General features: G+C 51.3%; 44 non-coding genes across 44 annotated transcripts; 9 read left to right on the top strand and 35 right to left on the bottom strand.

The window, feature by feature from the left end:
- Positions 1 to 194: 194 nt before the first annotated feature.
- Positions 195 to 266, bottom strand: Trnae-uuc (transfer RNA glutamic acid (anticodon UUC)). Its single transcript has one exon. It is a non-coding gene; the product is annotated as a tRNA-Glu (tRNA).
- Positions 267 to 703: 437 nt separating this feature from the next.
- Trnam-cau (transfer RNA methionine (anticodon CAU)) lies at positions 704 to 776 on the bottom strand. The gene has a single exon. It is a non-coding gene; the product is annotated as a tRNA-Met (tRNA).
- A 293-nt stretch (positions 777 to 1069) lies between these two features.
- Positions 1070 to 1140, bottom strand: Trnag-gcc (transfer RNA glycine (anticodon GCC)). Its single transcript has one exon. It is a non-coding gene; the product is annotated as a tRNA-Gly (tRNA).
- Positions 1141 to 1463: 323 nt separating this feature from the next.
- Trnag-ucc (transfer RNA glycine (anticodon UCC)) lies at positions 1464 to 1535 on the top strand. Its single transcript has one exon. It is a non-coding gene; the product is annotated as a tRNA-Gly (tRNA).
- Positions 1536 to 2278: 743 nt separating this feature from the next.
- Positions 2279 to 2352, bottom strand: Trnai-aau (transfer RNA isoleucine (anticodon AAU)). The gene has a single exon. It is a non-coding gene; the product is annotated as a tRNA-Ile (tRNA).
- A 257-nt stretch (positions 2353 to 2609) lies between these two features.
- Trnae-uuc (transfer RNA glutamic acid (anticodon UUC)) lies at positions 2610 to 2681 on the bottom strand. The gene has a single exon. It is a non-coding gene; the product is annotated as a tRNA-Glu (tRNA).
- A 437-nt stretch (positions 2682 to 3118) lies between these two features.
- On the bottom strand, positions 3119 to 3191 carry Trnam-cau (transfer RNA methionine (anticodon CAU)). Its single transcript has one exon. It is a non-coding gene; the product is annotated as a tRNA-Met (tRNA).
- A 293-nt stretch (positions 3192 to 3484) lies between these two features.
- Positions 3485 to 3555, bottom strand: Trnag-gcc (transfer RNA glycine (anticodon GCC)). Its single transcript has one exon. It is a non-coding gene; the product is annotated as a tRNA-Gly (tRNA).
- A 323-nt stretch (positions 3556 to 3878) lies between these two features.
- On the top strand, positions 3879 to 3950 carry Trnag-ucc (transfer RNA glycine (anticodon UCC)). The gene has a single exon. It is a non-coding gene; the product is annotated as a tRNA-Gly (tRNA).
- Positions 3951 to 4693: 743 nt separating this feature from the next.
- On the bottom strand, positions 4694 to 4767 carry Trnai-aau (transfer RNA isoleucine (anticodon AAU)). The gene has a single exon. It is a non-coding gene; the product is annotated as a tRNA-Ile (tRNA).
- A 257-nt stretch (positions 4768 to 5024) lies between these two features.
- Trnae-uuc (transfer RNA glutamic acid (anticodon UUC)) lies at positions 5025 to 5096 on the bottom strand. The gene has a single exon. It is a non-coding gene; the product is annotated as a tRNA-Glu (tRNA).
- Positions 5097 to 5533: 437 nt separating this feature from the next.
- Positions 5534 to 5606, bottom strand: Trnam-cau (transfer RNA methionine (anticodon CAU)). Its single transcript has one exon. It is a non-coding gene; the product is annotated as a tRNA-Met (tRNA).
- A 6401-nt stretch (positions 5607 to 12007) lies between these two features.
- Positions 12008 to 12079, top strand: Trnag-ucc (transfer RNA glycine (anticodon UCC)). Its single transcript has one exon. It is a non-coding gene; the product is annotated as a tRNA-Gly (tRNA).
- Positions 12080 to 12813: 734 nt separating this feature from the next.
- Trnai-aau (transfer RNA isoleucine (anticodon AAU)) lies at positions 12814 to 12887 on the bottom strand. The gene has a single exon. It is a non-coding gene; the product is annotated as a tRNA-Ile (tRNA).
- Positions 12888 to 13144: 257 nt separating this feature from the next.
- Positions 13145 to 13216, bottom strand: Trnae-uuc (transfer RNA glutamic acid (anticodon UUC)). The gene has a single exon. It is a non-coding gene; the product is annotated as a tRNA-Glu (tRNA).
- A 437-nt stretch (positions 13217 to 13653) lies between these two features.
- Positions 13654 to 13726, bottom strand: Trnam-cau (transfer RNA methionine (anticodon CAU)). The gene has a single exon. It is a non-coding gene; the product is annotated as a tRNA-Met (tRNA).
- A 293-nt stretch (positions 13727 to 14019) lies between these two features.
- On the bottom strand, positions 14020 to 14090 carry Trnag-gcc (transfer RNA glycine (anticodon GCC)). Its single transcript has one exon. It is a non-coding gene; the product is annotated as a tRNA-Gly (tRNA).
- Positions 14091 to 14413: 323 nt separating this feature from the next.
- On the top strand, positions 14414 to 14485 carry Trnag-ucc (transfer RNA glycine (anticodon UCC)). The gene has a single exon. It is a non-coding gene; the product is annotated as a tRNA-Gly (tRNA).
- A 744-nt stretch (positions 14486 to 15229) lies between these two features.
- Positions 15230 to 15303, bottom strand: Trnai-aau (transfer RNA isoleucine (anticodon AAU)). Its single transcript has one exon. It is a non-coding gene; the product is annotated as a tRNA-Ile (tRNA).
- A 257-nt stretch (positions 15304 to 15560) lies between these two features.
- On the bottom strand, positions 15561 to 15632 carry Trnae-uuc (transfer RNA glutamic acid (anticodon UUC)). The gene has a single exon. It is a non-coding gene; the product is annotated as a tRNA-Glu (tRNA).
- Positions 15633 to 16069: 437 nt separating this feature from the next.
- Trnam-cau (transfer RNA methionine (anticodon CAU)) lies at positions 16070 to 16142 on the bottom strand. The gene has a single exon. It is a non-coding gene; the product is annotated as a tRNA-Met (tRNA).
- A 293-nt stretch (positions 16143 to 16435) lies between these two features.
- Positions 16436 to 16506, bottom strand: Trnag-gcc (transfer RNA glycine (anticodon GCC)). Its single transcript has one exon. It is a non-coding gene; the product is annotated as a tRNA-Gly (tRNA).
- A 323-nt stretch (positions 16507 to 16829) lies between these two features.
- On the top strand, positions 16830 to 16901 carry Trnag-ucc (transfer RNA glycine (anticodon UCC)). The gene has a single exon. It is a non-coding gene; the product is annotated as a tRNA-Gly (tRNA).
- A 743-nt stretch (positions 16902 to 17644) lies between these two features.
- Trnai-aau (transfer RNA isoleucine (anticodon AAU)) lies at positions 17645 to 17718 on the bottom strand. The gene has a single exon. It is a non-coding gene; the product is annotated as a tRNA-Ile (tRNA).
- A 257-nt stretch (positions 17719 to 17975) lies between these two features.
- Trnae-uuc (transfer RNA glutamic acid (anticodon UUC)) lies at positions 17976 to 18047 on the bottom strand. The gene has a single exon. It is a non-coding gene; the product is annotated as a tRNA-Glu (tRNA).
- Positions 18048 to 18484: 437 nt separating this feature from the next.
- Positions 18485 to 18557, bottom strand: Trnam-cau (transfer RNA methionine (anticodon CAU)). Its single transcript has one exon. It is a non-coding gene; the product is annotated as a tRNA-Met (tRNA).
- Positions 18558 to 18850: 293 nt separating this feature from the next.
- Positions 18851 to 18921, bottom strand: Trnag-gcc (transfer RNA glycine (anticodon GCC)). The gene has a single exon. It is a non-coding gene; the product is annotated as a tRNA-Gly (tRNA).
- A 323-nt stretch (positions 18922 to 19244) lies between these two features.
- On the top strand, positions 19245 to 19316 carry Trnag-ucc (transfer RNA glycine (anticodon UCC)). Its single transcript has one exon. It is a non-coding gene; the product is annotated as a tRNA-Gly (tRNA).
- A 744-nt stretch (positions 19317 to 20060) lies between these two features.
- Positions 20061 to 20134, bottom strand: Trnai-aau (transfer RNA isoleucine (anticodon AAU)). Its single transcript has one exon. It is a non-coding gene; the product is annotated as a tRNA-Ile (tRNA).
- Positions 20135 to 20391: 257 nt separating this feature from the next.
- Positions 20392 to 20463, bottom strand: Trnae-uuc (transfer RNA glutamic acid (anticodon UUC)). The gene has a single exon. It is a non-coding gene; the product is annotated as a tRNA-Glu (tRNA).
- Positions 20464 to 20900: 437 nt separating this feature from the next.
- Positions 20901 to 20973, bottom strand: Trnam-cau (transfer RNA methionine (anticodon CAU)). Its single transcript has one exon. It is a non-coding gene; the product is annotated as a tRNA-Met (tRNA).
- A 293-nt stretch (positions 20974 to 21266) lies between these two features.
- Trnag-gcc (transfer RNA glycine (anticodon GCC)) lies at positions 21267 to 21337 on the bottom strand. The gene has a single exon. It is a non-coding gene; the product is annotated as a tRNA-Gly (tRNA).
- A 323-nt stretch (positions 21338 to 21660) lies between these two features.
- Trnag-ucc (transfer RNA glycine (anticodon UCC)) lies at positions 21661 to 21732 on the top strand. The gene has a single exon. It is a non-coding gene; the product is annotated as a tRNA-Gly (tRNA).
- A 744-nt stretch (positions 21733 to 22476) lies between these two features.
- On the bottom strand, positions 22477 to 22550 carry Trnai-aau (transfer RNA isoleucine (anticodon AAU)). Its single transcript has one exon. It is a non-coding gene; the product is annotated as a tRNA-Ile (tRNA).
- Positions 22551 to 22807: 257 nt separating this feature from the next.
- On the bottom strand, positions 22808 to 22879 carry Trnae-uuc (transfer RNA glutamic acid (anticodon UUC)). Its single transcript has one exon. It is a non-coding gene; the product is annotated as a tRNA-Glu (tRNA).
- Positions 22880 to 23316: 437 nt separating this feature from the next.
- On the bottom strand, positions 23317 to 23389 carry Trnam-cau (transfer RNA methionine (anticodon CAU)). Its single transcript has one exon. It is a non-coding gene; the product is annotated as a tRNA-Met (tRNA).
- Positions 23390 to 23682: 293 nt separating this feature from the next.
- Trnag-gcc (transfer RNA glycine (anticodon GCC)) lies at positions 23683 to 23753 on the bottom strand. The gene has a single exon. It is a non-coding gene; the product is annotated as a tRNA-Gly (tRNA).
- Positions 23754 to 24076: 323 nt separating this feature from the next.
- On the top strand, positions 24077 to 24148 carry Trnag-ucc (transfer RNA glycine (anticodon UCC)). The gene has a single exon. It is a non-coding gene; the product is annotated as a tRNA-Gly (tRNA).
- A 744-nt stretch (positions 24149 to 24892) lies between these two features.
- On the bottom strand, positions 24893 to 24966 carry Trnai-aau (transfer RNA isoleucine (anticodon AAU)). The gene has a single exon. It is a non-coding gene; the product is annotated as a tRNA-Ile (tRNA).
- A 257-nt stretch (positions 24967 to 25223) lies between these two features.
- On the bottom strand, positions 25224 to 25295 carry Trnae-uuc (transfer RNA glutamic acid (anticodon UUC)). The gene has a single exon. It is a non-coding gene; the product is annotated as a tRNA-Glu (tRNA).
- A 437-nt stretch (positions 25296 to 25732) lies between these two features.
- Positions 25733 to 25805, bottom strand: Trnam-cau (transfer RNA methionine (anticodon CAU)). Its single transcript has one exon. It is a non-coding gene; the product is annotated as a tRNA-Met (tRNA).
- A 293-nt stretch (positions 25806 to 26098) lies between these two features.
- Positions 26099 to 26169, bottom strand: Trnag-gcc (transfer RNA glycine (anticodon GCC)). The gene has a single exon. It is a non-coding gene; the product is annotated as a tRNA-Gly (tRNA).
- A 323-nt stretch (positions 26170 to 26492) lies between these two features.
- Positions 26493 to 26564, top strand: Trnag-ucc (transfer RNA glycine (anticodon UCC)). The gene has a single exon. It is a non-coding gene; the product is annotated as a tRNA-Gly (tRNA).
- Positions 26565 to 27310: 746 nt separating this feature from the next.
- Positions 27311 to 27384, bottom strand: Trnai-aau (transfer RNA isoleucine (anticodon AAU)). Its single transcript has one exon. It is a non-coding gene; the product is annotated as a tRNA-Ile (tRNA).
- Between the last annotated feature and the right edge of the window lie 94 nt (positions 27385 to 27478).

The raw sequence follows: 27478 nt of genomic DNA, 5'->3' as shown, positions 1-27478 counted from the left end.
TATGGCAGCAATCCAACAGTGGACCAGCGTCTCTTCTCCCTCTATGCCGCTGCTCGTAGTAATTTCGTTGCGTGCCCGTTTCTCTCGACTGTTGTCAGCTGACGTTTACGAACCAGTAGCTATAATGCGAGGAGGACGTGAAACAGCATTTCGCACGGTCAAAACTTGTCGTGATTTGTTCCGAAAAAATTCCATTCCGGTACCGGGAATCGAACCCGGGCCTCCTGGGTGAAAGCCAGGTATCCTAGCCACTAGACCACACCGGACGTGCACATCGTTCTCCGGGTTTACACCCCCTCCACTCGCTTTCCGTGTCGCACTTTCCCTGTTTGCGAGCATCTTCTCGCGCATGGCAAAAGTCTCAGTCCATTTCTTTTGGCCTCGTTGTTACAGGGGTAGGAGGAAAAGCAAAGCTGTAAGTAGTAATATTTATTTACTTATTTCGCAAGTAAAGACCTGCTGCCTGTCATTATATAGCAGGTCATACATTGTGTGACTTTACATGTTATATCATACGAAATTCAGTTTTATTACTAGTACTTTTTTTCTTGAAAATTTTACAAAAGAACTGCAACTAGTAGTAACAGGAAGTAAACATTTTCACGCTGAGTCGTTGAAGCCTTGTGGATAACAAACTACTAAGTGTTTCGCTCCTTCGCAACCCCAGAGCCGTCGACTTAGCTGTGAACGACAGTAAATTAAATGCCCCGGGTGAGGATCGAACTCACGACCTTAAGATTATGAGACTTACGCGCTGCCTACTGCGCTACCGAGGCTGGCGAACGCCACACCTTCTGGAATCTTGCTAAGTACCGAATACCAGTGGTACAGAGTCTGCACTCCCTGGCTCATTTTTTCTGTTGCTACACGTGCATTCCCGGCGCGGCAGGCAACTTGCGATGTTAGGCCGACGCCAGTATGTACAATAGCACGCAAGAGTCCAAACGAGCAGTCGTGCGCGCTGCATGATTGCTTCTTTCCACACGGAATTCCGCGGTTCATTCTCATGGCTCACGCAGTTCGAGCGCGAAAGACACGCAGCACCACTATCGGAGAAAAAACAAAACGATGCATCGGCCGGGAATCGAACCCGGGCCGCCCGCGTGGCAGGCGAGCATTCTACCACTGAACCACCGATGCTCAGCTAGTTCACAGCTTCCTGGTGCTTTCCGCGGCAGACGTCTGAGGGGAAAGTGGGACTGCCGTCCAGCGCCGTCGCATCCTCTCGAGAGAATGCTACAGACGCTGAATCCTGCACTGCACTGCTTAAAAATGATCGTCTAAGTACTCTTGCGGCGCACGCACGCGACGACTCTTGCCAAAGGACGCGAAACGTGCCTAGAGACGCTGCCTGGATGAGCTCGCCTACCCCGTAACGCGCCTACAGCTACGACCACCTTCAGGCGCCGCCGACAGGCGGGAAGCAGACACAGCGCGGCTCGCGAGGCGCGCGACGGAACTGTGCGGTGGTGGTGTAATGGTCAGCATAGTTGCCTTCCAAGCAGTTGATCCGGGTTCGATTCCCGGCCACCACAGCAGGCTTTTACTTTTGCGTATGAGTACTTTTGCCACGCGTCCTTAAATTAATGTTTCTTTGCCCATCTTACTCGCTGCACGCCACCCTCTAGCGTGTGCGTCGATTCCCCTTGAGTCTCGACTTGTCTCGACTTTGCTCAGCTGACGCGAGAGCTGACGCTCTCCAATCGGCCTATATCAAAAGGACAAGCACGCGAAACGACTGAGAGAGGTATGGCGAGGCGGGCACAACATTACTTATGCCTCGAGTAAATACCTGCTGCCTGTTATCATGTATTGTCTGATTTTACATGTTCTGTCAGACAAATTCAGTTTTATTACTAGTAGATTTCTTTTTTTTTTCTTTGTTGAAAATTTTACAACACGCTCCTTCATTTCACTGTGGCCGCACGGCGCGACTTGGCATACCGAGAGGCAAAACGTGGCGCCAGTGCCCTTGACCGAATAGCGCTGCAGCTCCGAAACCGAAGAGGAAAGAGAAATACGAATTGAAACTGTCGACAGTGCCCTATGTTCGCAGGCGGTCACCCGCCCAAGCACTGACAACGCCCGACGTCGCGCAGTTGTGGTGATCGGACGAGAAACTGTGTGTTCAGCGTGCTGTGACCAGTGAAATGTTTTAGCGCGTCCCGACAAGTCGCGTTCGGGTCCCCTATCAGCTCCCACACAATGTGACGATTTCTTTGTCACCATACTTCCACGGGGAAATCGGCGTTGCCTTTTTGAAACAGTAAAATCGTAGTGGCCCGTGGGGGGATCGAACCCACGACCTTCGCGTTATTAGCACGACGCTCTAACCAACTGAGCTAACGGGCCTCGGTACAGACAGTCTCCCATTGCTTTGCGGGAATTGCTCTGCGTATTGCCATGTAACATTTCTATGGCAGCAATCCAACAGTGGACCAGCGTCTCTTCTCCCTCTATGCCGCTGCTCGTAGTAATTTCGTTGCGTGCCCGTTTCTCTCGACTGTTGTCAGCTGACGTTTACGAACCAGTAGCTATAATGCGAGGAGGACGTGAAACAGCATTTCGCACGGTCAAAACTTGTCGTGATTTGTTCCGAAAAAATTCCATTCCGGTACCGGGAATCGAACCCGGGCCTCCTGGGTGAAAGCCAGGTATCCTAGCCACTAGACCACACCGGACGTGCACATCGTTCTCCGGGTTTACACCCCCTCCACTCGCTTTCCGTGTCGCACTTTCCCTGTTTGCGAGCATCTTCTCGCGCATGGCAAAAGTCTCAGTCCATTTCTTTTGGCCTCGTTGTTACAGGGGTAGGAGGAAAAGCAAAGCTGTAAGTAGTAATATTTATTTACTTATTTCGCAAGTAAAGACCTGCTGCCTGTCATTATATAGCAGGTCATACATTGTGTGACTTTACATGTTATATCATACGAAATTCAGTTTTATTACTAGTACTTTTTTTCTTGAAAATTTTACAAAAGAACTGCAACTAGTAGTAACAGGAAGTAAACATTTTCACGCTGAGTCGTTGAAGCCTTGTGGATAACAAACTACTAAGTGTTTCGCTCCTTCGCAACCCCAGAGCCGTCGACTTAGCTGTGAACGACAGTAAATTAAATGCCCCGGGTGAGGATCGAACTCACGACCTTAAGATTATGAGACTTACGCGCTGCCTACTGCGCTACCGAGGCTGGCGAACGCCACACCTTCTGGAATCTTGCTAAGTACCGAATACCAGTGGTACAGAGTCTGCACTCCCTGGCTCATTTTTTCTGTTGCTACACGTGCATTCCCGGCGCGGCAGGCAACTTGCGATGTTAGGCCGACGCCAGTATGTACAATAGCACGCAAGAGTCCAAACGAGCAGTCGTGCGCGCTGCATGATTGCTTCTTTCCACACGGAATTCCGCGGTTCATTCTCATGGCTCACGCAGTTCGAGTGCGAAAGACACGCAGCACCACTATCGGAGAAAAAACAAAACGATGCATCGGCCGGGAATCGAACCCGGGCCGCCCGCGTGGCAGGCGAGCATTCTACCACTGAACCACCGATGCTCAGCTAGTTCACAGCTTCCTGGTGCTTTCCGCGGCAGACGTCTGAGGGGAAAGTGGGACTGCCGTCCAGCGCCGTCGCATCCTCTCGAGAGAATGCTACAGACGCTGAATCCTGCACTGCACTGCTTAAAAATGATCGTCTAAGTACTCTTGCGGCGCACGCACGCGACGACTCTTGCCAAAGGACGCGAAACGTGCCTAGAGACGCTGCCTGGATGAGCTCGCCTACCCCGTAACGCGCCTACAGCTACGACCACCTTCAGGCGCCGCCGACAGGCGGGAAGCAGACACAGCGCGGCTCGCGAGGCGCGCGACGGAACTGTGCGGTGGTGGTGTAATGGTCAGCATAGTTGCCTTCCAAGCAGTTGATCCGGGTTCGATTCCCGGCCACCACAGCAGGCATTTGCTTTTGCGTATGAGTACTTTTGCCACGCGTCCTTAAATTAATGTTTCTTTGCCCATCTTACTCGCTGCACGCCACCCTCTAGCGTGTGCGTCGATTCCCCTTGAGTCTCGACTTGTCTCGACTTTGCTCAGCTGACGCGAGAGCTGACGCTCTCCAATCGGCCTATATCAAAAGGACAAGCACGCGAAACGACTGAGAGAGGTATGGCGAGGCGGGCACAACATTACTTATGCCTCGAGTAAATACCTGCTGCCTGTTATCATGTATTGTCTGATTTTACATGTTCTGTCAGACAAATTCAGTTTTATTACTAGTAGATTTCTTTTTTTTTTCTTTGTTGAAAATTTTACAACACGCTCCTTCATTTCACTGTGGCCGCACGGCGCGACTTGGCATACCGAGAGGCAAAACGTGGCGCCAGTGCCCTTGACCGAATAGCGCTGCAGCTCCGAAACCGAAGAGGAAAGAGAAATACGAATTGAAACTGTCGACAGTGCCCTATGTTCGCAGGCGGTCACCCGCCCAAGCACTGACAACGCCCGACGTCGCGCAGTTGTGGTGATCGGACGAGAAACTGTGTGTTCAGCGTGCTGTGACCAGTGAAATGTTTTAGCGCGTCCCGACAAGTCGCGTTCGGGTCCCCTATCAGCTCCCACACAATGTGACGATTTCTTTGTCACCATACTTCCACGGGGAAATCGGCGTTGCCTTTTTGAAACAGTAAAATCGTAGTGGCCCGTGGGGGGATCGAACCCACGACCTTCGCGTTATTAGCACGACGCTCTAACCAACTGAGCTAACGGGCCTCGGTACAGACAGTTTCCCATTGCTTTGCGGGAATTGCTCTGCGTATTGCCATGTAACATTTCTATGGCAGCAATCCAACAGTGGACCAGCGTCTCTTCTCCCTCTATGCCGCTGCTCGTAGTAATTTCGTTGCGTGCCCGTTTCTCTCGACTGTTGTCAGCTGACGTTTACGAACCAGTAGCTATAATGCGAGGAGGACGTGAAACAGCATTTCGCACGGTCAAAACTTGTCGTGATTTGTTCCGAAAAAATTCCATTCCGGTACCGGGAATCGAACCCGGGCCTCCTGGGTGAAAGCCAGGTATCCTAGCCACTAGACCACACCGGACGTGCACATCGTTCTCCGGGTTTACACCCCCTCCACTCGCTTTCCGTGTCGCACTTTCCCTGTTTGCGAGCATCTTCTCGCGCATGGCAAAAGTCTCAGTCCATTTCTTTTGGCCTCGTTGTTACAGGGGTAGGAGGAAAAGCAAAGCTGTAAGTAGTAATATTTATTTACTTATTTCGCAAGTAAAGACCTGCTGCCTGTCATTATATAGCAGGTCATACATTGTGTGACTTTACATGTTATATCATACGAAATTCAGTTTTATTACTAGTACTTTTTTTCTTGAAAATTTTACAAAAGAACTGCAACTAGTAGTAACAGGAAGTAAACATTTTCACGCTGAGTCGTTGAAGCCTTGTGGATAACAAACTACTGAGTGTTTCGCTCCTTCGCAACCCCAGAGCCGTCGACTTAGCTGTGAACGACAGTAAATTAAATGCCCCGGGTGAGGATCGAACTCACGACCTTAAGATTATGAGACTTACGCGCTGCCTACTGCGCTACCGAGGCTGGCGAACGCCACACCTTCTGGAATCTTGCTAAGTACCGAATACCAGTGGTACAGAGTCTGCACTCCCTGGCTCATTTTTTCTGTTGCTACACGTGCATTCCCGGCGCGGCAGGCAACTTGCGATGTTAGGCCGACGCCAGTATGTACAATAGCACGCAAGAGTCCAAACGAGCAGTCGTGCGCGCTGCATGATTGCTTCTTTCCACACGGAATCCCGCGGTTCATTCTCATGGCTCACGCAGTTCGAGTGCGAAAGACACGCAGCACCACTATCGGAGAAAAAACAAAACGATGCATCGGCCGGGAATCGAACCCGGGCCGCCCGCGTGGCAGGCGAGCATTCTACCACTTTTTTTTTTTTTTTTTTTAGGGCCTCCCAACTCCCCTTATAGCCCTCCTTGCTCTCACCAAAGTGTGCCTTCATCGGCGAGCTTCAACGCTATCATATCTGTTGTGGTATATGCTCGTCGCTGACGGCTTCTCTTGTGGATCGTGGTGTGAAATCAATAAATCAATAAATAAATAAAAATCAATAAATCCTTCCACATAGTCAAATCCGCTGTCAATCCATGTAATGCACAATAAAAGACACCGTACATCTTCAAACGGTGAAAATAACAAAATAAAATCTCCATCCTAAAAGAAGCCACAGGCGACTAGTAACTAAAAGTCTTAAGAGAGTTCTTCTTTGTAAAAAATAAAACACAATAAAACACAATAAATGCCATTCCATTCTTGGAGAACAAGATGCGCTTGGAGAAGACAAACTAAAAACCCACTCCGAAGTTCATAAGAAGAAGGTAGGGAAAGGAAAGTAAAATAATATTGTCACTTCCATGTGAGAAACGAAATGCATCACTGCTGTAAGTCAGATAAAAGAATTGAAAAATAGTTTTCTGCTGCAGCGCATAATATCCTCACAGACGCAACAAAACCATCAGGTGAAATGCAAACAAAAATGAGTGAAAAATGAACAATAAGAGATAGCCTCCTCAGTCTTCAATAGAGTTTTCCGTTTATCAATGAGTGAACGTCTTCGCGTAACCATGTTGTAACGCCGCACGTAGAAAATTGGCAAAAAGTTCGTTGTAATGCTTGAGCCGCTTTACATGGGAATGTGCATCCCACATGTACGCTAAATAAGTATACACGTCCTTAACTTGGCAGTCCAGAATTGCAAAGACCGTGTGGCCTAGGAGCCACACCATTGTATTGTGCTTCGCGCGAGGGAACGGTTTAAACCCTGGCGCAAGAACATCATTGACAGTCACGTGTGAGGGTGTCGTCCTGTTGATCAGAGCCACCATGACCCTACACAGTTCCCAGACGGCCGACACAAGGCGACATTGAAAGCGATGCTCCCGTGTGTCCGGAACGCCGCAAGCACCACAGTTGGCAGACGGCAGCAGGCGGATGTCCGAGAGACGTTGGTTCGTGGCCACCGTATTGTTGACCAGTTTATACCACTGGGACCGAACGCCGGAGGGCAACACTGAGTGATGAATATTAAGCCACACTTGCCGCCAGTTGGTCGCGGGGAAGCGAAGAGCGAGCTTGTGAGGGGGTGGCCTCCCCACCATTGCCGCATACAATCCGCGAACATTCCGGTTCCTGTCCAGCGCCGTGTCCAGTACGTAGCTCCGCTGCAGGTAGTAAGCTCTGACGTAGCCGAGTTGATACGGGATGCCCACCACGGACACCGGTGCGCTCTCGGAGGGCGGCCGGTAAGCGACGAGCAAGGCCGCCGCCGTTCCATCCGGGCTGTCAGCTTGCAGGGCGGCCGTGCGGTGCACCAGCAGCGCCGAACACTTCCGGGAAAAATCTACGAGGCCGAGTCCCCCGAAGGTGGTGTCGAGGACGCAGGTCGCCGCCCGAACCTTGAAAATTTCGTGGCGCCACAGGAGCCAGTACGCGGCCTGCGAGAATGACCGGGCGAGTGGTCGTGGCACGTCCAGGAGTTGTGCCACGTACCAGGCCTTGGAATACACGGCGCTGTTAATTAGGTCGACCTTCTGGAGGAGGGTGAGGCGTCGGCTGGCGTAAGTCTTACAGAGGCCTTTGACATGATTGAGCAGCCGGCGCCAGGTGCGCGCCCGCATCTGCTGAGGATTAGCGGTAACATCGAGGCCCAAGATCGTATGAGTACGGGCTACTCGAAACCAAGTCTGATCGGGATCCACTTCGCAATTTCCTAAAGGAATCAGTACAGTCTTCCTTGGATTAATCAGGGCACCCGACGCACATTCATACAACCCCAGTAAGGGCCGGATTTGATGAAAATCGGTGTCGTCGCCGATAAAAACACCTACGTCGTCAGCGTAAGCGAGACACTTCACTGAGGCACGATGAATATCCACGCCGCCTATCGTGCGGTCTAGCGCTCGCAACAGTGGGTCCAAAGCAATTACAAAAAGGTACATAGATAAGGGACAGCCCTGTCGCACCGATCTACTAAGAACTATAGGTGGCGTTCGCCATCCATTAATTGTCACCACCGAACTGGCCCCTGTCAGGAAATGGCGAATCACGCGAAGGAAGCGGAAGCCAAAACCCATCCTTTCCAGAACTCGCATCAAATAATCGTGGCTCATCCTGTCAAACGCATTCGCAAAGTCCACAGAAAGGACTGCTGCTGAAAGTCGGTGGACGGCGGAGTAAGCGATGACGTCACGATAGGTTGATGCCGCATTGAATATGGTCCGCCTCTTAACGCCGCAAGATTGATATGGACAGATGACATTGTCCATGACTGCCTGCATCTTCGCCGCAACACATCTGGCCGCCAGCTTGTAATCAGCATTTAACAGCGTAATTGGCCTCAGATCGGTGACACGGCACGTACCCCGTTTTTTGGGGATAAGAACAATGTGCCCTTCGAGAAACTGACTCGGGATGGCAATGCCGCGAAGCACTTCGTTCACCACCACCGTAAATTTGTCCCCTACAATATCCCAGAAAGCAATATAAAATTCTGTAGGAAGACCGTCGGGTCCAGGCGACTTGCCCGTTGTACTGGCTTTCAATATCTGTAATACTTCCTGGTTCGACACCTCTGCAACCAGCTCTTCACGGTCATGATCGGACAAGCAGTCGACTAAGTCTTGTAATAAAAGCCGCGTGGCCTCGCCGTCCGCGGTAGCGTCGTGAAAAAGCGAAGTATAATAGTCGGCGATATGGCGGACAATTTCGTGCCGCTGCGATAAGACAATCCCCGCATCAGTTTCCAACGCATCAATATACTTTTTGCGAGCCTGTTTCTTCTCCCGGGCAAGATGATAGAGCGACGGCTCCTCGTCATCGATGTGGCACAAGGGACGGCTCCGAATCGTTAAACCTTTCGACCTTTCCCGGTGCAACCGCAGAATTCTGGCTTTAATTTTGCTCAGACGGAGTCTAACGTTGGCGTCGGGGCCAACAGGTGAATTGATAGCATCCTGTAAGCACTGCTGATAAAATGCCAACGTACGCCTGTGCCAGTAACTCGCTTCGCGACTATATAATTGCGCCGCCTTCCGCAAAATCGGTTTGGCATGCGCCACCCACCACTCGATGCAGGACCCGTAATTGTGGACTGTCGCTAAACACCGCTGCCACGCAACACGCACCTCCGCACGGAGCCCTTCGGCACCCAGATACCCGGTATTCAATTTCCAATATGTTGGAAGAGATTTCGTGCGACAGCACTGCAACCGCAAAGCACACACGTAGCCACAATGATCACTCACGGCGACAGGCAGAACTTCGACTGCGCATAAAGCGTCTGTGAGCTCCCGTGATACGTAGATTCTATCAATTCTACTGGCTCCTCCAGTAGAAAAGTGCGTATACTGCGTCATGATGGGGTGGTAGTGACGCCACGAATCACGCAATTCCGCTGCAGTTAAAAGGGTATTCAGTTCTGCACATTTAGTGGGGGTGGGATATTGGTCCGCATCGGCAACAACACAATTAAAATCACCACCGAATATAATGGGACGAGCCGTAGCCAAAAAGGGGCATACGTCCGTGGTAAAAAAACGAGCTCTTGTGCGTTTTTGATCAGTCCCCGAGGGCACATACACGTTGACAAATTGGACGCCCGCAATGACACACGCCAGTACACGACCGTCAGGAAGAAGTCTGATGTCCGTAGGTTCGAAAATCGACTTAAATAAAATTGCCGTGCCACAGTTATTGTCACTATTAAGATTGTAAATAGCATCGTAGCCTGGAATATTGCTAAAAACATCACTAGATACTTCTTGAAGAAGGGCAATACTAAAATTTCCATGATATAATACATCTTTAAAAGCAGCTACCTTGTGCACCGCTGAGATACCGGCAACGTTTAATGTCAAAACAGAAAACACACTCGATGGGTGTGGGTGCGTTGACATTGTAAGCAGATGGACAAGACAGAGCAATATAAAAAGCACCAACGAAGTGATAAAAACGCTGGACCGACACTTAAATGAATGGCAGCTGGCATAAAATGGAAATTTCAATAGTTCTTAAAACACTGTAGTGGTTAGTAGCAAGTCTACAAAAACATGGCACAGCAATACACTGGACACAGTTCAAGACACATTCGTTTCTAGGTCAAGCGCAATGTAGGTGGACTCATGACAACGATGTAGGTCTGCGCGCATTTCTACTGGCCCCCCTCGTCCTCCTGCTGCTGCCACCACGGGCTGTGAGTGTCAGGTGGCGGGGGTGGTCGTGCGTCGCCCGACGGCTTGGTGGCTTCCGCCTGGCCACCGCGCGATGCGACGGCCGGCTGTGACGGCGCAGAATGTTTGCGCGGGCGCTGTGGTGACTGCTCACTGCTCTGTTCCAATTTACGCTTCGCAGCGGCAATGTCCTGTTCCTTCCCGGCACTGAGAAATTGTTTCAACCGTTCAGTGTGTGCTCGAATCTTCTCTGTCCTGGCGGGGCTGCTACTACGGGAGGAACCCTGTGACATTGCCTCACTTTCACTGCCACTCTCCGTGGCTGGCGGATTCGCGAGGACGGCCGGGTTCTGATCCTTAACCTGTTTACCCTTGCCCCGCTGGCGACGTTGCTTTTTGCTTTCCGCTGAAAGCGGTACAGCATCGGCAGAAGTTGGTACCGGGAGGGACGGCGGGGGTAAAGAAGCGTCTGTTGCCTCCACCGACTCCGATTGAACGGCAGCAGTATTAACAGGGCGTATGTCCCTTTCGTCATCAACCCGGTCAGTCGGGGTAGGCGGTTCCTGGACAACCTCCATTTCCTCCTGCCCGACAGTCGTGTTACCATGTTCCGCGACAGGCGTGTCTTCGACGGAAACAATGGCCGTCGGTCGGGCGGTCGGACGATCGGTCGGACCGGTAAAAGATGTTCCTGCTACAACCTCACTCAGGATAGGCACAAACTTATCGCCACCACCCACATCTTCGCGCGGTAACTGAACTGGCCGCCGGCGAGGACAGTCACCCCTCAAATGTTCCGTGGAATGGCATACGGCACATGTCGGCGGTTGCCCGATATATGAGATTTGTGCACGAACCCCACCGATTACAAAATAGGAAGGAATATGTTGTCTCAAATCCATCCGGACACTACGCACACCACTAGCTACTTTGTAACGGTATGCACTCGACCACTTCTCCATTGTAATATTCAGAACGTCACCAAAACGAGACAAAGCACGAGATAAAATTTGATCAGGGCATTCCGGTGGTACATTAAAAACACGGACAGTTCGAATTCCATACCCTGACGCCACGATTTGCACAGTACTAATACTGCCGTCTGCATGTTTAAAACGGCGACTGCCACCAAATTTAGCAACAAATTTTTCACACATGTCACCAGAGGTAAATTTCAAGAACAAGCAATACTGAACAAAGTCCAATTGAAAAGTGTCTACGATTTCTTCCGGTATCTTTAGGTCTTCGAATAACCATTCGTGTATTTCAAATGCGGTAGGGCGGACAGCACTTCTATCAAAGACACACTGAGCGGTGTTAGCTCTCGAAAATGTCGACATTTTGTTACTTACAAATCTTGAAGTCAGAAATCACGAAGAACGAAGCGCCAAAGTCCCGGCGATGTAAACAAATCGACGACGGCAGCGGAGCTCCGCGCGACGTGCTGCCTGGTGCTTTCCGCGCAGACGTCTGAGGGGAAAGTGGGACTGCCGTCCAGCGCCGTCGCATCCTCTCGAGAGAATGCTACAGACGCTGAATCCTGCACTGCACTGCTTAAAAATGATCGTCTAAGTACTCTTGCGGCGCACGCACGCGACGACTCTTGCCAAAGGACGCGAAACGTGCCTAGAGACGCTGCCTGGATGAGCTCGCCTACCCCGTAACGCGCCTACAGCTACGACCACCTTCAGGCGCCGCCGACAGGCGGGAAGCAGACACAGCGCGGCTCGCGAGGCGCGCGACGGAACTGTGCGGTGGTGGTGTAATGGTCAGCATAGTTGCTTTCCAAGCAGTTGATCCGGGTTCGATTCCCGGCCACCGCTGCAGGCTTTTACTTTTGCGTATGAGTACTTTTGCCACGCGTCCTTAAATTAATGTTTCTTTGCCCATCTTACTCGCTGCACGCCACCCTCTAGCGTGTGCGTCGATTCCCCTTGAGTCTCGACTCTGCTCAGCTGACGCGAGAGCTGACGCTCTCCAATCGGCCTATATCAAAAGGACAAGCACGCGAAACGACTGAGAGAGGTATGGCGAGGCGATCACAACATTACTTATGCCTCGAGTAAATACCTGCTGCCTGTTATCATGTATTGTCTGATTTTACATGTTCTGTCAGACAAATTCAGTTTTATTACTAGTAGATTTCTTTTTTTTTTTCTTTGTTGAAAATTTTACAACACGCTCCTTCATTTCACTGTGGCCGCACGGCGCGACTTGGCATACCGAGAGGCAAAACGTGGCGCCAGTGCCCTTGACCGAATAGCGCTGCAGCTCCGAAACCGAAGAGGAAAGAGAAATACGAATTGAAACTGTCGACAGTGCCCTATGTTCGCAGGCGGTCACCCGCCCAAGCACTGACAACGCCCGACGTCGCGCAGTTGTGGTGATCGGACGAGAAACTGTGTGTTCAGCGTGCTGTGACCAGTGAAATGTTTTAGCGCGTCCCGACAAGTCGCGTTCGGGTCCCCTATCAGCTCCCACACAATGTGACGATTTCTTTGTCACCATACTTCCACGGGGAAATCGGCGTTGCCTTTTTGAAACAGTAAAATCGTAGTGGCCCGTGGGGGGATCGAACCCACGACCTTCGCGTTATTAGCACGACGCTCTAACCAACTGAGCTAACGGGCCTCGGTACAGACAGTCTCCCATTGCTTTGCGGGAATTGCTCTGCGTATTGCCATGTAACATTTCTATGGCAGCAATCCAACAGTGGACCAGCGTCTCTTCTCCCTCTATGCCGCTGCTCGTAGTAATTTCGTTGCGTGCCCGTTTCTCTCGACTGTTGTCAGCTGACGTTTACGAACCAGTAGCTATAATGCGAGGAGGACGTGAAACAGCATTTCGCACGGTCAAAACTTGTCGTGATTTGTTCCGAAAAAATTCCATTCCGGTACCGGGAATCGAACCCGGGCCTCCTGGGTGAAAGCCAGGTATCCTAGCCACTAGACCACACCGGACGTGCACATCGTTCTCCGGGTTTACACCCCCTCCACTCGCTTTCCGTGTCGCACTTTCCCTGTTTGCGAGCATCTTCTCGCGCATGGCAAAAGTCTCAGTCCATTTCTTTTGGCCTCGTTGTTACAGGGGTAGGAGGAAAAGCAAAGCTGTAAGTAGTAATATTTATTTACTTATTTCGCAAGTAAAGACCTGCTGCCTGTCATTATATAGCAGGTCATACATTGTGTGACTTTACATGTTATATCATACGAAATTCAGTTTTATTACTAGTACTTTTTTTCTTGAAAATTTTACAAAAGAACTGCAACTAGTAATAACAGGAAGTAAACATTTTCACGCTGAGTCGTTGAAGCCTTGTGGATAACAAACTACTAAGTGTTTCGCTCCTTCGCAACCCCAGAGCCGTCGACTTAGCTGTGAACGACAGTAAATTAAATGCCCCGGGTGAGGATCGAACTCACGACCTTAAGATTATGAGACTTACGCGCTGCCTACTGCGCTACCGAGGCTGGCGAACGCCACACCTTCTGGAATCTTGCTAAGTAGCGAATACCAGTGGTACAGAGTCTGCACTCCCTGGCTCATTTTTTCTGTTGCTACACGTGCATTCCCGGCGCGGCAGGCAACTTGCGATGTTAGGCCGACGCCAGTATGTACAATAGCACGCAAGAGTCCAAACGAGCAGTCGTGCGCGCTGCATGATTGCTTCTTTCCACACGGAATCCCGCGGTTCATTCTCATGGCTCACGCAGTTCGAGTGCGAAAGACACGCAGCACCACTATCGGAGAAAAAACAAAACGATGCATCGGCCGGGAATCGAACCCGGGCCGCCCGCGTGGCAGGCGAGCATTCTACCACTGAACCACCGATGCTCAGCTAGTTCACAGCTTCCTGGTGCTTTCCGCGGCAGACGTCTGAGGGGAAAGTGGGACTGCCGTCCAGCGCCGTCGCATCCTCTCGAGAGAATGCTACAGACGCTGAATCCTGCACTGCACTGCTTAAAAATGATCGTGTAAGTACTCTTGCGGCGCACGCACGCGACGACTCTTGCCAAAGGACACGAAACGTGCCTAGAGACGCTGCCTGGATGAGCTCGCCTACCCCGTAACGCGCCTACAGCTACGACCACCTTCAGGCGCCGCCGACAGGCGGGAAGCAGACACAGCGCGGCTCGCGAGGCGCGCGACGGAACTGTGCGGTGGTGGTGTAATGGTCAGCATAGTTGCCTTCCAAGCAGTTGATCCGGGTTCGATTCCCGGCCACCGCAGCAGGCTTTTACTTTTGCGTATGAGTACTTTTGCCACGCGTCCTTAAATTAATGTTTCTTTGCCCATCTTACTCGCTGCACGCCACCCTCTAGCGTGTGCGTCGATTCCCCTTGAGTCTCGACTTGTCTCGACTTTGCTCAGCTGACGCGAGAGCTGACGCTCTCCAATCGGCCTATATCAAAAGGACAAGCACGCGAAACGACTGAGAGAGGTATGGCGAGGCGGGCACAACATTACTTATGCCTCGAGTAAATACCTGCTGCCTGTTATCATGTATTGTCTGATTTTACATGTTCTGTCAGACAAATTCAGTTTTATTACTAGTAGATTTCTTTTTTTTTTTCTTTGTTGAAAATTTTACAACACGCTCCTTCATTTCACTGTGGCCGCACGGCGCGACTTGGCATACCGAGAGGCAAAACGTGGCGCCAGTGCCCTTGACCGAATAGCGCTGCAGCTCCGAAACCGAAGAGGAAAGAGAAATACGAATTGAAACTGTCGACAGTGCCCTATGTTCGCAGGCGGTCACCCGCCCAAGCACTGACAACGCCCGACGTCGCACAGTTGTGGTGATCGGACGAGAAACTGTGTGTTCAGCGTGCTGTGACCAGTGAAATGTTTTAGCGCGTCCCGACAAGTCGCGTTCGGGTCCCCTATCAGCTCCCACACAATGTGACGATTTCTTTGTCACCATACTTCCACGGGGAAATCGGCGTTGCCTTTTTGAAACAGTAAAATCGTAGTGGCCCGTGGGGGGATCGAACCCACGACCTTCGCGCTATTAGCACGACGCTCTAACCAACTGAGCTAACGGGCCTCGGTACAGACAGTCTCCCATTGCTTTGCGGGAATTGCTCTGCGTATTGCCATGTAACATTTCTATGGCAGCAATCCAACAGTGGACCAGCGTCTCTTCTCCCTCTATGCCGCTGCTCGTAGTAATTTCGTTGCGTGCCCGTTTCTCTCGACTGTTGTCAGCTGACGTTTACGAACCAGTAGCTATAATGCGAGGAGGACGTGAAACAGCATTTCGCACGGTCAAAACTTGTCGTGATTTGTTCCGAAAAAATTCCATTCCGGTACCGGGAATCGAACCCGGGCCTCCTGGGTGAAAGCCAGGTATCCTAGCCACTAGACCACACCGGACGTGCACATCGTTCTCCGGGTTTACACCCCCTCCACTCGCTTTCCGTGTCGCACTTTCCCTGTTTGCGAGCATCTTCTCGCGCATGGCAAAAGTCTCAGTCCATTTCTTTTGGCCTCGTTGTTACAGGGGTAGGAGGAAAAGCAAAGCTGTAAGTAGTAATATTTATTTACTTATTTCGCAAGTAAAGACCTGCTGCCTGTCATTATATAGCAGGTCATACATTGTGTGACTTTACATGTTATATCATACGAAATTCAGTTTTATTACTAGTACTTTTTTTCTTGAAAATTTTACAAAAGAACTGCAACTAGTAATAACAGGAAGTAAACATTTTCACGCTGAGTCGTTGAAGCCTTGTGGATAACAAACTACTAAGTGTTTCGCTCCTTCGCAACCCCAGAGCCGTCGACTTAGCTGTGAACGACAGTAAATTAAATGCCCCGGGTGAGGATCGAACTCACGACCTTAAGATTATGAGACTTACGCGCTGCCTACTGCGCTACCGAGGCTGGCGAACGCCACACCTTCTGGAATCTTGCTAAGTAGCGAATACCAGTGGTACAGAGTCTGCACTCCCTGGCTCATTTTTTCTGTTGCTACACGTGCATTCCCGGCGCGGCAGGCAACTTGCGATGTTAGGCCGACGCCAGTATGTACAATAGCACGCAAGAGTCCAAACGAGCAGTCGTGCGCGCTGCATGATTGCTTCTTTCCACACGGAATCCCGCGGTTCATTCTCATGGCTCACGCAGTTCGAGTGCGAAAGACACGCAGCACCACTATCGGAGAAAAAACAAAACGATGCATCGGCCGGGAATCGAACCCGGGCCGCCCGCGTGGCAGGCGAGCATTCTACCACTGAACCACCGATGCTCAGCTAGTTCACAGCTTCCTGGTGCTTTCCGCGGCAGACGTCTGAGGGGAAAGTGGGACTGCCGTCCAGCGCCGTCGCATCCTCTCGAGAGAATGCTACAGACGCTGAATCCTGCACTGCACTGCTTAAAAATGATCGTCTAAGTACTCTTGCGGCGCACGCACGCGACGACTCTTGCCAAAGGACGCGAAACGTGCCTAGAGACGCTGCCTGGATGAGCTCGCCTACCCCGTAACGCGCCTACAGCTACGACCACCTTCAGGCGCCGCCGACAGGCGGGAAGCAGACACAGCGCGGCCCGCGAGGCGCGCGACGGAACTGTGCGGTGGTGGTGTAATGGTCAGCATAGTTGCTTTCCAAGCAGTTGATCCGGGTTCGATTCCCGGCCACCGCTGCAGGCTTTTACTTTTGCGTATGAGTACTTTTGCCACGCGTCCTTAAATTAATGTTTCTTTGCCCATCTTACTCGCTGCACGCCACCCTCTAGCGTGTGCGTCGATTCCCCTTGAGTCTCGACTTGTCTCGACTTTGCTCAGCTGACGCGAGAGCTGACGCTCTCCAATCGGCCTATATCAAAAGGACAAGCACGCGAAACGACTGAGAGAGGTATGGCGAGGCGGGCACAACATTACTTATGCCTCGAGTAAATACCTGCTGCCTGTTATCATGTATTGTCTGATTTTACATGTTCTGTCAGACAAATTCAGTTTTATTACTAGTAGATTTCTTTTTTTTTTCTTTGTTGAAAATTTTACAACACGCTCCTTCATTTCACTGTGGCCGCACGGCGCGACTTGGCATACCGAGAGGCAAAACGTGGCGCCAGTGCCCTTGACCGAATAGCGCTGCAGCTCCGAAACCGAAGAGGAAAGAGAAATACGAATTGAAACTGTCGACAGTGCCCTATGTTCGCAGGCGGTCACCCGCCCAAGCACTGACAACGCCCGACGTCGCGCAGTTGTGGTGATCGGACGAGAAACTGTGTGTTCAGCGTGCTGTGACCAGTGAAATGTTTTAGCGCGTCCCGACAAGTCGCGTTCGGGTCCCCTATCAGCTCCCACACAATGTGACGATTTCTTTGTCACCATACTTCCACGGGGAAATCGGCGTTGCCTTTTTGAAACAGTAAAATCGTAGTGGCCCGTGGGGGGATCGAACCCACGACCTTCGCGCTATTAGCACGACGCTCTAACCAACTGAGCTAACGGGCCTCGGTACAGACAGTCTCCCATTGCTTTGCGGGAATTGCTCTGCGTATTGCCATGTAACATTTCTATGGCAGCAATCCAACAGTGGACCAGCGTCTCTTCTCCCTCTATGCCGCTGCTCGTAGTAATTTCGTTGCGTGCCCGTTTCTCTCGACTGTTGTCAGCTGACGTTTACGAACCAGTAGCTATAATGCGAGGAGGACGTGAAACAGCATTTCGCACGGTCAAAACTTGTCGTGATTTGTTCCGAAAAAATTCCATTCCGGTACCGGGAATCGAACCCGGGCCTCCTGGGTGAAAGCCAGGTATCCTAGCCACTAGACCACACCGGACGTGCACATCGTTCTCCGGGTTTACACCCCCTCCACTCGCTTTCCGTGTCGCACTTTCCCTGTTTGCGAGCATCTTCTCGCGCATGGCAAAAGTCTCAGTCCATTTCTTTTGGCCTCGTTGTTACAGGGGTAGGAGGAAAAGCAAAGCTGTAAGTAGTAATATTTATTTACTTATTTCGCAAGTAAAGACCTGCTGCCTGTCATTATATAGCAGGTCATACATTGTGTGACTTTACATGTTATATCATACGAAATTCAGTTTTATTACTAGTACTTTTTTTCTTGAAAATTTTACAAAAGAACTGCAACTAGTAATAACAGGAAGTAAACATTTTCACGCTGAGTCGTTGAAGCCTTGTGGATAACAAACTACTAAGTGTTTCGCTCCTTCGCAACCCCAGAGCCGTCGACTTAGCTGTGAACGACAGTAAATTAAATGCCCCGGGTGAGGATCGAACTCACGACCTTAAGATTATGAGACTTACGCGCTGCCTACTGCGCTACCGAGGCTGGCGAACGCCACACCTTCTGGAATCTTGCTAAGTACCGAATACCAGTGGTACAGAGTCTGCACTCCCTGGCTCATTTTTTCTGTTGCTACACGTGCATTCCCGGCGCGGCAGGCAACTTGCGATGTTAGGCCGACGCCAGTATGTACAATAGCACGCAAGAGTCCAAACGAGCAGTCGTGCGCGCTGCATGATTGCTTCTTTCCACACGGAATCCCGCGGTTCATTCTCATGGCTCACGCAGTTCGAGTGCGAAAGACACGCAGCACCACTATCGGAGAAAAAACAAAACGATGCATCGGCCGGGAATCGAACCCGGGCCGCCCGCGTGGCAGGCGAGCATTCTACCACTGAACCACCGATGCTCAGCTAGTTCACAGCTTCCTGGTGCTTTCCGCGGCAGACGTCTGAGGGGAAAGTGGGACTGCCGTCCAGCGCCGTCGCATCCTCTCGAGAGAATGCTACAGACGCTGAATCCTGCACTGCACTGCTTAAAAATGATCGTCTAAGTACTCTTGCGGCGCACGCACGCGACGACTCTTGCCAAAGGACGCGAAACGTGCCTAGAGACGCTGCCTGGATGAGCTCGCCTACCCCGTAACGCGCCTACAGCTACGACCACCTTCAGGCGCCGCCGACAGGCGGGAAGCAGACACAGCGCGGCTCGCGAGGCGCGCGACGGAACTGTGCGGTGGTGGTGTAATGGTCAGCATAGTTGCTTTCCAAGCAGTTGATCCGGGTTCGATTCCCGGCCACCGCTGCAGGCTTTTACTTTTGCGTATGAGTACTTTTGCCACGCGTCCTTAAATTAATGTTTCTTTGCCCATCTTACTCGCTGCACGCCACCCTCTAGCGTGTGCGTCGATTCCCCTTGAGTCTCGACTTGTCTCGACTTTGCTCAGCTGACGCGAGAGCTGACGCTCTCCAATCGGCCTATATCAAAAGGACAAGCACGCGAAACGACTGAGAGAGGTATGGCGAGGCGGGCACAACATTACTTATGCCTCGAGTAAATACCTGCTGCCTGTTATCATGTATTGTCTGATTTTACATGTTCTGTCAGACAAATTCAGTTTTATTACTAGTAGATTTCTTTTTTTTTTTCTTTGTTGAAAATTTTACAACACTCTCCTTCATTTCACTGTGGCCGCACGGCGCGACTTGGCATACCGAGAGGCAAAACGTGGCGCCAGTGCCCTTGACCGAATAGCGCTGCAGCTCCGAAACCGAAGAGGAAAGAGAAATACGAATTGAAACTGTCGACAGTGCCCTATGTTCGCAGGCGGTCACCCGCCCAAGCACTGACAACGCCCGACGTCGCGCAGTTGTGGTGATCGGACGAGAAACTGTGTGTTCAGCGTGCTGTGACCAGTGAAATGTTTTAGCGCGTCCCGACAAGTCGCGTTCGGGTCCCCTATCAGCTCCCACACAATGTGACGATTTCTTTGTCACCATACTTCCACGGGGAAATCGGCGTTGCCTTTTTGAAACAGTAAAATCGTAGTGGCCCGTGGGGGGATCGAACCCACGACCTTCGCGCTATTAGCACGACGCTCTAACCAACTGAGCTAACGGGCCTCGGTACAGACAGTCTCCCATTGCTTTGCGGGAATTGCTCTGCGTATTGCCATGTAACATTTCTATGGCAGCAATCCAACAGTGGACCAGCGTCTCTTCTCCCTCTATGCCGCTGCTCGTAGTAATTTCGTTGCGTGCCCGTTTCTCTCGACTGTTGTCAGCTGACGTTTACGAACCAGTAGCTATAATGCGAGGAGGACGTGAAACAGCATTTCGCACGGTCAAAACTTGTCGTGATTTGTTCCGAAAAAATTCCATTCCGGTACCGGGAATCGAACCCGGGCCTCCTGGGTGAAAGCCAGGTATCCTAGCCACTAGACCACACCGGACGTGCACATCGTTCTCCGGGTTTACACCCCCTCCACTCGCTTTCCGTGTCGCACTTTCCCTGTTTGCGAGCATCTTCTCGCGCATGGCAAAAGTCTCAGTCCATTTCTTTTGGCCTCGTTGTTACAGGGGTAGGAGGAAAAGCAAAGCTGTAAGTAGTAATATTTATTTACTTATTTCGCAAGTAAAGACCTGCTGCCTGTCATTATATAGCAGGTCATACATTGTGTGACTTTACATGTTATATCATACGAAATTCAGTTTTATTACTAGTACTTTTTTTCTTGAAAATTTTACAAAAGAACTGCAACTAGTAATAACAGGAAGTAAACATTTTCACGCTGAGTCGTTGAAGCCTTGTGGATAACAAACTACTAAGTGTTTCGCTCCTTCGCAACCCCAGAGCCGTCGACTTAGCTGTGAACGACAGTAAATTAAATGCCCCGGGTGAGGATCGAACTCACGACCTTAAGATTATGAGACTTACGCGCTGCCTACTGCGCTACCGAGGCTGGCGAACGCCACACCTTCTGGAATCTTGCTAAGTACCGAATACCAGTGGTACAGAGTCTGCACTCCCTGGCTCATTTTTTCTGTTGCTACACGTGCATTCCCGGCGCGGCAGGCAACTTGCGATGTTAGGCCGACGCCAGTATGTACAATAGCACGCAAGAGTCCAAACGAGCAGTCGTGCGCGCTGCATGATTGCTTCTTTCCACACGGAATCCCGCGGTTCATTCTCATGGCTCACGCAGTTCGAGTGCGAAAGACACGCAGCACCACTATCGGAGAAAAAACAAAACGATGCATCGGCCGGGAATCGAACCCGGGCCGCCCGCGTGGCAGGCGAGCATTCTACCACTGAACCACCGATGCTCAGCTAGTTCACAGCTTCCTGGTGCTTTCCGCGGCAGACGTCTGAGGGGAAAGTGGGACTGCCGTCCAGCGCCGTCGCATCCTCTCGAGAGAATGCTACAGACGCTGAATCCTGCACTGCACTGCTTAAAAATGATCGTCTAAGTACTCTTGCGGCGCACGCACGCGACGACTCTTGCCAAAGGACGCGAAACGTGCCTAGAGACGCTGCCTGGATGAGCTCGCCTACCCCGTAACGCGCCTACAGCTACGACCACCTTCAGGCGCCGCCGACAGGCGGGAAGCAGACACAGCGCGGCTCGCGAGGCGCGCGACGGAACTGTGCGGTGGTGGTGTAATGGTCAGCATAGTTGCTTTCCAAGCAGTTGATCCGGGTTCGATTCCCGGCCACCGCTGCAGGCTTTTACTTTTGCGTATGAGTACTTTTGCCACGCGTCCTTAAATTAATGTTTCTTTGCCCATCTTACTCGCTGCACGCCACCCTCTAGCGTGTGCGTCGATTCCCCTTGAGTCTCGACTTGTCTCGACTTTGCTCAGCTGACGCGAGAGCTGACGCTCTCCAATCGGCCTATATCAAAAGGACAAGCACGCGAAACGACTGAGAGAGGTATGGCGAGGCGGGCACAACATTACTTATGCCTCGAGTAAATACCTGCTGCCTGTTATCATGTATTGTCTGATTTTACATGTTCTGTCAGACAAATTCAGTTTTATTACTAGTAGATTTCTTTTTTTTTTTCTTTGTTGAAAATTTTACAACACGCTCCTTCATTTCACTGTGGCCGCACGGCGCGACTTGGCATACCGAGAGGCAAAACGTGGCGCCAGTGCCCTTGACCGAATAGCGCTGCAGCTCCGAAACCGAAGAGGAAAGAGAAATACGAATTGAAACTGTCGACAGTGCCCTATGTTCGCAGGCGGTCACCCGCCCAAGCACTGACAACGCCCGACGTCGCGCAGTTGTGGTGATCGGACGAGAAACTGTGTGTTCAGCGTGCTGTGACCAGTGAAATGTTTTAGCGCGTCCCGACAAGTCGCGTTCGGGTCCCCTATCAGCTCCCACACAATGTGACGATTTCTTTGTCACCATACTTCCACGGGGAAATCGGCGTTGCCTTTTTGAAACAGTAAAATCGTAGTGGCCCGTGGGGGGATCGAACCCACGACCTTCGCGCTATTAGCACGACGCTCTAACCAACTGAGCTAACGGGCCTCGGTACAGACAGTCTCCCATTGCTTTGCGGGAATTGCTCTGCGTATTGCCATGTAACATTTCTATGGCAGCAATCCAACAGTGGACCAGCGTCTCTTCTCCCTCTATGCCGCTGCTCGTAGTAATTTCGTTGCGTGCCCGTTTCTCTCGACTGTTGTCAGCTGACGTTTACGAACCAGTAGCTATAATGCGAGGAGGACGTGAAACAGCATTTCGCACGGTCAAAACTTGTCGTGATTTGTTCCGAAAAAATTCCATTCCGGTACCGGGAATCGAACCCGGGCCTCCTGGGTGAAAGCCAGGTATCCTAGCCACTAGACCACACCGGACGTGCACATCGTTCTCCGGGTTTACACCCCCTCCACTCGCTTTCCGTGTCGCACTTTCCCTGTTTGCGAGCATCTTCTCGCGCATGGCAAAAGTCTCAGTCCATTTCTTTTGGCCTCGTTGTTACAGGGGTAGGAGGAAAAGCAAAGCTGTAAGTAGTAATATTTATTTACTTATTTCGCAAGTAAAGACCTGCTGCCTGTCATTATATAGCAGGTCATACATTGTGTGACTTTACATGTTATATCATACGAAATTCAGTTTTATTACTAGTACTTTTTTTCTTGAAAATTTTACAAAAGAACTGCAACTAGTAATAACAGGAAGTAAACATTTTCACGCTGAGTCGTTGAAGCCTTGTGGATAACAAACTACTAAGTGTTTCGCTCCTTCGCAACCCCAGAGCCGTCGACTTAGCTGTGAACGACAGTAAATTAAATGCCCCGGGTGAGGATCGAACTCACGACCTTAAGATTATGAGACTTACGCGCTGCCTACTGCGCTACCGAGGCTGGCGAACGCCACACCTTCTGGAATCTTGCTAAGTACCGAATACCAGTGGTACAGAGTCTGCACTCCCTGGCTCATTTTTTCTGTTGCTACACGTGCATTCCCGGCGCGGCAGGCAACTTGCGATGTTAGGCCGACGCCAGTATGTACAATAGCACGCAAGAGTCCAAACGAGCAGTCGTGCGCGCTGCATGATTGCTTCTTTCCACACGGAATCCCGCGGTTCATTCTCATGGCTCACGCAGTTCGAGTGCGAAAGACACGCAGCACCACTATCGGAGAAAAAACAAAACGATGCATCGGCCGGGAATCGAACCCGGGCCGCCCGCGTGGCAGGCGAGCATTCTACCACTGAACCACCGATGCTCAGCTAGTTCACTGCTTCCTGGTGCTTTCCGCGGCAGACGTCTGAGGGGAAAGTGGGACTGCCGTCCAGCGCCGTCGCATCCTCTCGAGAGAATGCTACAGACGCTGAATCCTGCACTGCACTGCTTAAAAATGATCGTCTAAGTACTCTTGCGGCGCACGCACGCGACGACTCTTGCCAAAGGACGCGAAACGTGCCTAGAGACGCTGCCTGGATGAGCTCGCCTACCCCGTAACGCGCCTACAGCTACGACCACCTTCAGGCGCCGCCGACAGGCGGGAAGCAGACACAGCGCGGCTCGCGAGGCGCGCGACGGAACTGTGCGGTGGTGGTGTAATGGTCAGCATAGTTGCTTTCCAAGCAGTTGATCCGGGTTCGATTCCCGGCCACCGCTGCAGGCTTTTACTTTTGCGTATGAGTACTTTTGCCACGCGTCCTTAAATTAATGTTTCTTTGCCCATCTTACTCGCTGCACGCCACCCTCTAGCGTGTGCGTCGATTCCCCTTGAGTCTCGACTTGTCTCGACTTTGCTCAGCTGACGCGAGAGCTGACGCTCTCCAATCGGCCTATATCAAAAGGACAAGCACGCGAAACGACTGAGAGAGGTATGGCGAGGCGGGCACAACATTACTTATGCCTCGAGTAAATACCTGCTGCCTGTTATCATGTATTGTCTGATTTTACATGTTCTGTCAGACAAATTCAGTTTTATTACTAGTAGATTTCTTTTTTTTTTTCTTTGTTGAAAATTTTACAACACGCTCCTTCATTTCACTGTGGCCGCACGGCGCGACTTGGCATACCGAGAGGCAAAACGTGGCGCCAGTGCCCTTGACCGAATAGCGCTGCAGCTCCGAAACCGAAGAGGAAAGAGAAATACGAATTGAAACTGTCGACAGTGCCCTATGTTCGCAGGCGGTCACCGGCCCAAGCACTGACAACGCCCGACGTCGCGCAGTTGTGGTGATCGGACGAGAAACTGTGTGTTCAGCGTGCTGTGACCAGTGAAATGTTTTAGCGCGTCCCGACAAGTCGCGTTCGGGTCCCCTATCAGCTCCCACACAATGTGACGATTTCTTTGTCACCATACTTCCACGGGGAAATCGGCGTTGCCTTTTTGAAACAGTAAAATCGTAGTGGCCCGTGGGGGGATCGAACCCACGACCTTCGCGCTATTAGCACGACGCTCTAACCAACTGAGCTAACGGGCCTCGGTACAGACAGTCTCCCATTGCTTTGCGGGAATTGCTCTGCGTATTGCCATGTAACATTTCTATGGCAGCAATCCAACAGTGGACCAGCGTCTCTTCTCCCTCTATGCCGCTGCTCGTAGTAATTTCGTTGCGTGCCCGTTTCTCTCGACTGTTGTCAGCTGACGTTTACGAACCAGTAGCTATAATGCGAGGAGGACGTGAAACAGCATTTCGCACGGTCAAAACGTGTCGTGATTTGTTCCGAAAAAATTCCATTCCGGTACCGGGAATCGAACCCGGGCCTCCTGGGTGAAAGCCAGGTATCCTAGCCACTAGACCACACCGGACGTGCACATCGTTCTCCGGGTTTACACCCCCTCCACTCGCTTTCCGTGTCGCACTTTCCCTGTTTTCGAGCATCTTCTCGCGCATGGCAAAAGTCTCAGTCCATTTCTTTTGGCCTCGTTGTTACAGGGGTAGGAGGAAAAGCAAAGCTGTAAGTAGTAATATTTATTTACTTATTTCGCAAGTAAAGACCTGCTGCCTGTCATTATATAGCAGGTCATACATTGTGTGACTTTACATGTTATATCATACGAAATTCAGTTTTATTACTAGTACTTTTTTTCTTGAAAATTTTACAAAAGAACTGCAACTAGTAATAACAGGAAGTAAACATTTTCACGCTGAGTCGTTGAAGCCTTGTGGATAACAAACTACTAAGTGTTTCGCTCCTTCGCAACCCCAGAGCCGTCGACTTAGCTGTGAACGACAGTAAATTAAATGCCCCGGGTGAGGATCGAACTCACGACCTTAAGATTATGAGACTTACGCGCTGCCTACTGCGCTACCGAGGCTGGCGAACGCCACACCTTCTGGAATCTTGCTAAGTAGCGAATACCAGTGGTACAGAGTCTGCACTCCCTGGCTCATTTTTTCTGTTGCTACACGTGCATTCCCGGCGCGGCAGGCAACTTGCGATGTTAGGCCGACGCCAGTATGTACAATAGCACGCAAGAGTCCAAACGAGCAGTCGTGCGCGCTGCATGATTGCTTCTTTCCACACGGAATCCCGCGGTTCATTCTCATGGCTCACGCAGTTCGAGTGCGAAAGACACGCAGCACCACTATCGGAGAAAAAACAAAACGATGCATCGGCCGGGAATCGAACCCGGGCCGCCCGCGTGGCAGGCGAGCATTCTACCACTGAACCACCGATGCTCAGCTAGTTCACAGCTTCCTGGTGCTTTCCGCGGCAGACGTCTGAGGGGAAAGTGGGACTGCCGTCCAGCGCCGTCGCATCCTCTCGAGAGAATGCTACAGACGCTGAATCCTGCACTGCACTGCTTAAAAATGATCGTCTAAGTACTCTTGCGGCGCACGCACGCGACGACTCTTGCCAAAGGACGCGAAACGTGCCTAGAGACGCTGCCTGGATGAGCTCGCCTACCCCGTAACGCGCCTACAGCTACGACCACCTTCAGGCGCCGCCGACAGGCGGGAAGCAGACACAGCGCGGCTCGCGAGGCGCGCGACGGAACTGTGCGGTGGTGGTGTAATGGTCAGCGTAGTTGCTTTCCAAGCAGTTGATCCGGGTTCGATTCCCGGCCACCGCTGCAGGCTTTTACTTTTGCGTATGAGTACTTTTGCCACGCGTCCTTAAATTAATGTTTCTTTGCCCATCTTACTCGCTGCACGCCACCCTCTAGCGTGTGCGTCGATTCCCCTTGAGTCTCGACTTGTCTCGACTTTGCTCAGCTGACGCGAGAGCTGACGCTCTCCAATCGGCCTATATCAAAAGGACAAGCACGCGAAACGACTGAGAGAGGTATGGCGAGGCGGGCACAACATTACTTATGCCTCGAGTAAATACCTGCTGCCTGTTATCATGTATTGTCTGATTTTACATGTTCTGTCAGACAAATTCAGTTTTATTACTAGTAGATTTCTTTTTTTTTTTTTCTTTGTTGAAAATTTTACAACACGCTCCTTCATTTCACTGTGGCCGCACGGCGCGACTTGGCATACCGAGAGGCAAAACGTGGCGCCAGTGCCCTTGACCGAATAGCGCTGCAGCTCCGAAACCGAAGAGGAAAGAGAAATACGAATTGAAACTGTCGACAGTGCCCTATGTTCGCAGGCGGTCACCCGCCCAAGCACTGACAACGCCCGACGTCGCGCAGTTGTGGTGATCGGACGAGAAACTGTGTGTTCAGCGTGCTGTGACCAGTGAAATGTTTTAGCGCGTCCCGACAAGTCGCGTTCGGGTCCCCTATCAGCTCCCACACAATGTGACGATTTCTTTGTCACCATACTTCCACGGGGAAATCGGCGTTGCCTTTTTGAAACAGTAAAATCGTAGTGGCCCGTGGGGGGATCGAACCCACGACCTTCGCGCTATTAGCACGACGCTCTAACCAACTGAGCTAACGGGCCTCGGTACAGACAGTCTCCCATTGCTTTGCGGGAATTGCTCTGCGTATTGCCATGTAACATTTCTATGGCAGCAATCCAACAGTGGACCAGCGTC

Source organism: Schistocerca cancellata, chromosome 2 (genome assembly GCF_023864275.1).
Source record: "Schistocerca cancellata isolate TAMUIC-IGC-003103 chromosome 2, iqSchCanc2.1, whole genome shotgun sequence".
Taxonomy (NCBI): Eukaryota; Metazoa; Arthropoda; class Insecta; order Orthoptera; family Acrididae; genus Schistocerca; species Schistocerca cancellata.
This window is presented reverse-complemented; position numbering and strand designations above follow the sequence as displayed.